Raw genomic sequence first — 8,043 nt, 5'->3', positions numbered from 1 at the left:
AAGAAGAGTTGATATTTGATAATTGGTGCAGCCACTGGCTGAAGAATTGATAGTTGATAGTTGGCGCAGCCCCTGGCTGAAGTAAGAAGAGTTGATACTTGATAAATTGTCGCAGCCCCAGGCTGAAGAACTGATAGTTGGCACAGCCCCTGGCTGAAGAATTGATAATTGGTGCAGCCCCTGGCTGAAGAATTGATAATTGGTGCAGCCCCTGGCTGAAGAATTGATAATTGTGGCAGCCCCTGGCTGAAGAATTGATAGTTGGTGCAGCCCCTGGCTGAAGAATTGATAACTGGTGTAGCCCCTGGTTGAAGAATTGATAATTGGTGCAGCCCCTGGCTGAAGAATTGATAATTGGTGCAGCCACTGGCTGAAGTAAAAAGAGTTGATACTTGATAAATTGGCACAGATCTGGCTGATGAATTCATAGTTGGCGCAGCCATTTGCTGAAGTAAGAAGAGTTGATATTGATAATTGGTGCAGTCACTGGCTGAAGTAAGAAGAGTTGATATTGATAAATTGGTGCAGCCCCTGGCTGAAGAATTGCTAATTAGTGCAGCCCCTGGCTGAAGAATTGCTAATTGGTGCAGTCCCTGGCTGAAGAATTGCTAATTGGTGCAGCCCCTGGCTGAAGAATTGATAATTGGTGCAGCCCCTGGCTGAAGAATTGATAATTAGTGTAGCCCCTGGCAAGAAGAATTGATAATTGGTGCAGATCCTGGCTGAAGAATTGATAATTGGTGCAGCCTCTGGCTGAAGAATTGATAGTTGGTGCAACCCCTGGCTGAAGAATTGATAAATGGTGCAGCGCCTGCCTGAAGAATTGATAATTGGTGCAGCCACTGTCTGAAGAATTGATAATTGGTGGTGCAGTCACTGGCTGAAGAATTTATAGTTGATAGTTAATTGTTGATGCAGCCTCTGGGCTGAGTAGTAGTGGAATACAGAGCTATGATTAGTCCTGCAACAGCCTTGAGGCCTGGAACTCTTGGCAAGTTGCGGCCATTACAGCCTTGAGGGCTGGTGAGGAGTGACGACAGGTGGCCTTTGGGCCGTGAAGCAGGATGCAGCCTTTGGGCAGTGTAGCAGCCTTAACGGCTGAGAACCCTTGGCTGATTGCCACTGTTGTGCGACTTGTGCCGTCAAGTTGACACAACAAGCAGCAATTGGTTCAGAATTTTCTTTTAAAGCAATGAAAGGGGCATGCAGGAGATGCTGTCTGTTGCCATTACAATTTCTGGACATTCATAAACCATAACATTAAAAATGTCAGACAGCAATGCCCCAACCAACACATAATGGAAAGGAAAAAGGTGCAAGATGGAATTGTCCTTGGGCCATCCAACCCACCCTTATGTTGTATATATGAAACTGGACATTCACAGTTTAACAAACCAATCACTTAAGCAACAGGGACTGAGACTTGTGGCTGAAGTTAATGGTTTATTTGGACGCCCCACAAAACAAGCTGCCAATGTGCAGTGGACATCGGTGGCAATGATCCCATGCACAAACTGGCTTTACAATAAATTAGATTAGATGTCGTCATCCCCATCAGTGTGTGCATCCTCCTCTTCTTCACACAATATGAATTCGTCCCTGCTGGAATCCACCATTACAGAGTCAGACGCTTCTGTGGTTTTTGGACTTAAGTGCTGGTAAAGGTCTTCCTCGTGGAATTTGTAATTCATTTTGATGAACATCATCTTTTCCTCATTTTGAGGAAGTAACCTCCTACGACGATCACTGACAAGGTTCCCGGCTGTGCTGAAAACTCTTTCAGATTACACACTGGAGGGTGGACAACTTAAGTACAGCAAAGCCAGTTTGTGTAAAGGACTCCAAATTGCCTCTTTTTCCTTCCAGTAGTGAAACGGACTGTCTGATATGCCTATTTGGATGCTATCCCTAAAATAGTCATCCACCATTCTCTGAATGGTGACCGTATCAGACAAAGTATCGGAAGACATGTCACTCATTATAGGCAGTTCTTTCAGACCCATCCAGATGTCATTAGATTTTGCTGACTGATCTGCATCACAACCACCAGCAGTGGGTCTCTTAGGAAAATGTATTTTTTTCCTGGCAGCTCTAGAACTGAAGGAGTTGCTGCCATGTCACATTCCGCTTGAGCTGACAATTTTTTCACCACTAGCTATTTGCATCTTTTCACATTTATGTCCGTCAGAAAGAAAGACACAAGGTATGACTTAAACCTAGGATCAAGTATGGTCACCAAAATATAGTTATCTGATTTCAAGAGATTGACGACCCTTGAATCCTGTCAAAGCGAATGAAGGGCTTGATCTGCAAGTCCCACATACTTAGCGGAATCACTCCGTTTCAGCTACTCCTTCAGTTTCAGTTTCAGTTTTGCAAAAGTCTGATTAGGGGAATGACCTGACTCAAGCTGGCAGTGTCTGAACTAACTTCACGTGTGGCAAGTTCAAAGGGTTTGAGAACCTTGCACAACATGGAAATTATTCTCCACTGCGCTTGACTAAGGTGCATTCCCGCTCCTTTCCCTATGTCATAGGCCATAGTGTAGCCTTGGATGGCCTTTTTCTGCTCCTCCATCTGCTGAAGCATATAGAGGGTAGAATTCCACCTAGTTACTACCTCTTGCTTCAGCTGATGGCAGGGCAAATTCAACAGTTCTTGCTGGTGCTGCAATCTTCGACACGCAGTTGCTGAATGTCGAAAAAAAAAATTTCTTTTTAAAATGTTGCACCTCAAATTTGTGAATTAAACATGGGATGAGATTGAATTTGCCCACATGTAATGCTCGCACAATATTGCTGGCATTGTCAGAAATCACAAATCCTGAGGAGAGTCCAAATGGGATAAGCCATTTTTCAATTATTTCCCTGAGCTTTTCTATGAGGTTCACAGTGGTATGCCTCTTACTGAAACCAGTGATACACAGAGTAGCCTGCCTCTGAATGTGCTGGCATTTGTTAGATGCTACTACTGCTGTTTGCACAGTTTGAGGCGATACACCGAGCCAGTGGGCTGTCACAGTCATGTAATCTTTAGTTTGCCTTGTCCCACTTATCCACATATCTGTGGTTAAGTGGACAGTGGGCACAACGTCAATTCGGAGGACATTAATAAAACATTTTTTAATGCCCTTGTACAGATTGGGAATTGATATTCTAGAGAAGTGGAATTTGGAAGGCACATTGTAGCGGGGACACAGGACCTCTATTAACTGGGTAAAACCCACTGCATTAATGGTGGACACTGGATGCACATCTAATACCAGCATAGCTGTTATGGCGTCAGTAATCCACTGTGCAGCTGGGTGTTTGCTGTCATACTTGTTCGCCAATGCAAAGGGCTGTGTGACAGTCAATTGTTTGGTTAAACTTCCTGAACTACTAAAAGTAGTCGTCTTCCTGGTCCGTTCTGGGATGAAGATCCACTCATAGCAACAGCAGCAGACGTAACACTCAAGGATCCTTCTGAGGAACAACGGATAGGATAGGAGAGGAGTCAGTCCTTATGATATTGGATGCAGGACTACTTCCGATGAGGATGAATGAGGATGTTGATGATGATGCAGGTATTGGTGGCGGATATTGCAGGTATTGCAGGTACTTGGATCCAGATAGAAGGGAGCAGCTTAGTGACACTGGACTGATTGTTGTTTGTTTTTTTGTCCCCAAGGAAGAGGTTCCAAAATGGTTAAGGTCCTTACCTCTACCCACTGTTACATGGCAACAGTTACAAATGGCTTGGCAATGGTTGTCCAGATTTGGGTGGAAATGATTCCACACATGAGATGTGGATTTTATGGTCCTTTGCCCAGGCATGCCAACAATGGGATTTTTCCCACCATGGGCAACAACTTTTGCCTGATTGTGATTTACAGTTTATGAACAAACATCCTCTGCTTCAACATCCTCATCATCATCAACATCCTCTTCATCCTTATTGTTGTTATCGCCAACTACATAAATATCCTCCTCATCCTCCTCATACAATTCCACAGAAGCATCCTCGATTTTTACATCAGCATGTTGACTTGTGCTGCTCATCCCCACATTTGCAGAGGGCACACAAATGGTGGAAGTATGACCCTCTTCAAGTACAGTATTAGAAAGGTCAGGCTTACACATGGCAACCGCGGACACACTTGGACTCTCCTTGGGGATCTGTGATTTTTTGGAGACAATTTTAATTTTTATTAACCTCTTCTACAAGCAGAAGGGCTTAAATCATCACAACTAGAACCACCAGTCATAAATAACTAGGCCAAGGCCTTATCCTTTCCTTGCACTTCACTGTAGTGAATGGCATATTGCTGATTTTTTGTTTCTCTAAAGCTGACTTAGATTTAGATTTTTTTTGCTTTAACGGGGTAAAAGTTGATTTTTTTTTTGCCTGACATTTTGGCCTGACTTAAGCCCTGGTACATCGGCCTTCATAGATGACGTTGACGGCCTTGCATCGTCATCATGACTGCTGCAGGCAGCTACAAGACTGGTATGTGGTTCCTGCTCTCTGGTCATGTGACTGTCCTCCATACTCACTGCAGTCTTACAGCAGTGTCACCAAGCAATTATAGCGCAGCTAAGTTGGGGCTATCGCACTCAACCACACACAAAAAAAATAGTTTTTTTGGGGCAGCAGCGCCTTGACAAACAGCAGCACAGCACCCCTGCGCACCTACACCAATAACAGGTGTGGCTAACATGAACACAAAAAAAATTGTTTGTTATTTTGGGCAGCAACACCTTAACCGACAGCAGCACAGCACCCCTGCGCAACCTACGCTGATGATAGGTGTGGCTAACATGCACACAAAAAATATATATTTTTTTCACACTGGGGGTGAACCCCTGAAAGAGGCAGCAGCCCCTTGACAGACAGCAGCACAGCACCCCTGCGCACCTATGCCGATGACAGGTGTGACTGACACGCACACAAAAAAAAAGTGTTTATTTTTTTTTCACACTGGGGATAAACCCCTAAAAGAGGCAGCAGCCCCTTGACAGACAGCAGCACAGCACCCCTGCACACCTACACCGATGACAGGTGTGGCTAGCATGCACACAAAAAAATTGTTTATTTTTTTCACACTGGCGGTGAACACCTGAAAGATGCAGCAGCCCAGCACCCCTGCGCACCTATGGCGATGAAAGGTGTGGCTAACACGCACACAAAAAAGAGTGTTTATTTTTTTGTACACTGGGGGTAAACCCCTGAAAGAGGCAGCAGCCACTTGACAGACAGCAGCACAGCACCCCTGTGCACCTATGCCGATGACAGTTGTGGCTAACACGCACACAAAAAAAATTGTTTATTCTTTTCACACTGGGGGTGAACCCCTAAAAGAGGCAGCAGCCCCTTGACAGACAGCATCACAGCACCCATGCACACCTGCGCTGATGACAGGTGTGACTAACACGCACACAAAAATAATTGTTTATTTATTATTTTCACACTGGAGGTGGGTGAAGAGTGCCCCTGAAGAACAGAGCACCCCCTGGAAAATACAGCAGAACTGCCAGCCTCTATGGACAACAGCCAGCCTCTATGGACTACAGCCAGCCAGTCAGCCCCTATGGACAGGACAACAGCTAGCCAGCCCCTCTATAGACAACAGCCAGCCAGCCCTTATGGACAGGACAGCAACCAGCCAGCCCCTCCATAGACAACAACCAGCCAGCCAGCCCCTCCACAGACAACAGCCAGCCAGCCCTTATGGACAGGATAACAGCCAGCCCCTATATGGACATTAAGCAGCTAGCCCCTTAGTGACAACAGTAGCCAGCCCCTATGCACAGCATCAGCAACAGCACAGCACAGCTCCCAGCTCCCTCCCTCTTCACTATCCACAGCCAGAATGAAAAATGGTGGTGATTGCGGGACCTTTATAGAATCCAAGACCTGTGAGAATCCAACAGCGGGATGATGACGTTTTGCCTCGTTTTCAGATCCGAGTCAGGCGGGAAAACCCGAGCAGACTCAGATTTGACTCAGATCTCCTTAGTTCAGGTGGGTTTGGATCTCTGAGATCCGAACACACTCATCTCTAATAACAATGGTCCAGCATAAAGCGTAGTCTCCTCACGGAATACTGTTCAGCACCAAAATTCTCATAGAGCTCACCATTGCGATAAACCTTGAAGATGAACTCAGACAGTTGCATAAACCACCATAAGTACAGGACAGGCTCTAGGGGTGTTTGACCTGTGCTGCCGCACAGGGGTGCCACCCATGGAGGACACACCCCTCCCCAACATCCCGATTTCAGTGGGACAGTACTGTCCCACTGTTCCACCCATGGGCTAAAGTGACCTGCGGGTTGTCAAATTGGGATGTTGGTGAACCTCACCGCTGGACCCCAGAGACTGTGAATGGATACTGCGTGCATGTGAGCAAGGTCAGGACTGTACATCTAGTATACAGTCCTGACGAAAAGGTCTGCGGACCTTGAAAAGTTGACATATTGTTGTACCGTTTTTGCATTATGACATAAGTATATATAGTTTTTCTATTTTCTAACAAGGGAGTGCCTCCTGTGTTTTGTTTTCTTCACTTGTGGGTTGCTACACCTCCCATAGGAGAAACATCGTTCCTATATGTTTCATTTAGGAAGGCACCCCGTATTTTGCAGTCTCTTCTGAGTGTTGAACTTCTACATTATATATATATATATATATATACATACAGTATATATACTGTATATATAGATACTCGTATATATTTATATATGAGATGTGCAGTTTGTTTTTTTAAAAACACACCCGGACTTAGGGCATACTTGCCTACTCTCCCGGGAGTCGCGGGAGGCTTCCGATTTTTCGGAGAACCCCTCGCACCCCCGAGAGAGTAGGCAGATTTCCCGCATCCCGCCCACTTCCTAGTGAAGCAGGTAGGATGGGGAGATTTTCCAAGCAAATTGCGAATCGCGGCATTTAGCCCCGCCCCCTCATGGACCCGCCAATCGCAGGGCTTTCCTGTAAAGGGGCGGGCCTAATGACGGCTATAGTCAGGCTCCGCCCCCCGAAGATGACAGCAGCCAGGTCCCCTCCCGGGAAGGTGCAGCAAGAAGTTGGTAAGTATAACTTAGGGGTTCCAAGTCGAAATGAGTCGCGCCTCAGATCACTTTTGGAGTTCCGAGTAGATGGTTCTACTCGGAACCCTAAAAGTGATCTGAGCCGGGTTGTCCCAGCTCGGGTCTGCTCTAAGCTCAGAACTTGGATTTTAAAAACGAATCTCGGTTTTGGATTGCATGTGAACAGGTCCAAATAACATGATTTTAGCTGATTTTAGCTGTTTTTAGCAATTGTAAAGAAATCGAAAACCAAAACTGAATCTGAACCAAAACACTTGAGGGTGGTTTAGCCAAAACCAAAACACGGGGACCCGTGCACATCTCTAATATATGTGTGTGTGTATATATTAGAGATGTGCAGTTCGATTCTCCAAAAATCCGAATCCACCCAAATTTCATGAATCCGGGTAAATCCGAGTCGCGGTTCTGATCTCAAGAGGAGATCCGGGTAAATCCGGGTCGCGGTTCTGATCTTTTTGCGGTTCGGATTTTAAATCAGAATTTCGGGTTTTGAATTGCATAAATTACATGATTTTAGCAGTTTATAAAACTTTTTATCTATTTAAAAAAAAAATCCAGATCCAAAACCAAAACACTTGAGGGTGGTTTTGCAAAACCAAATCCAGATCCAAAACCTTGAAGGAAATACAGATCCAAAACCAAAACACGGGGGTCGGCGCACATCCCTAGTATATACTAAGTACAGGGACATGTCAGTGTAATGGCGGGATGTATATATATACATAATCCTACCCCACTCACACCCCCCCCCCCCTCCTGGTAAAATCCTGCATTTGCCACTGGTCCAGATCTCACTCCAATTGAGAATCCTTGTCACTATTTGAAAAATGCATTTCAGAAGCATCATCAAACCAACCTGAACAACCAGGAGCAAATCTAATAGGGAGAATGGGCAAAAATCACTCCCAAACATTGTGCAAATATGGTAAAAACTTACCCCACATACTGAAGCTGTT

The sequence above is a fragment of the Taudactylus pleione genome, unplaced genomic scaffold, assembly GCF_031769625.1.
Source record: "Taudactylus pleione unplaced genomic scaffold, aTauple2 ptg000039l, whole genome shotgun sequence".
NCBI classification, from domain to species: Eukaryota; Metazoa; Chordata; class Amphibia; order Anura; family Myobatrachidae; genus Taudactylus; species Taudactylus pleione.
Note: the sequence above shows the minus strand (reverse complement) of the source record.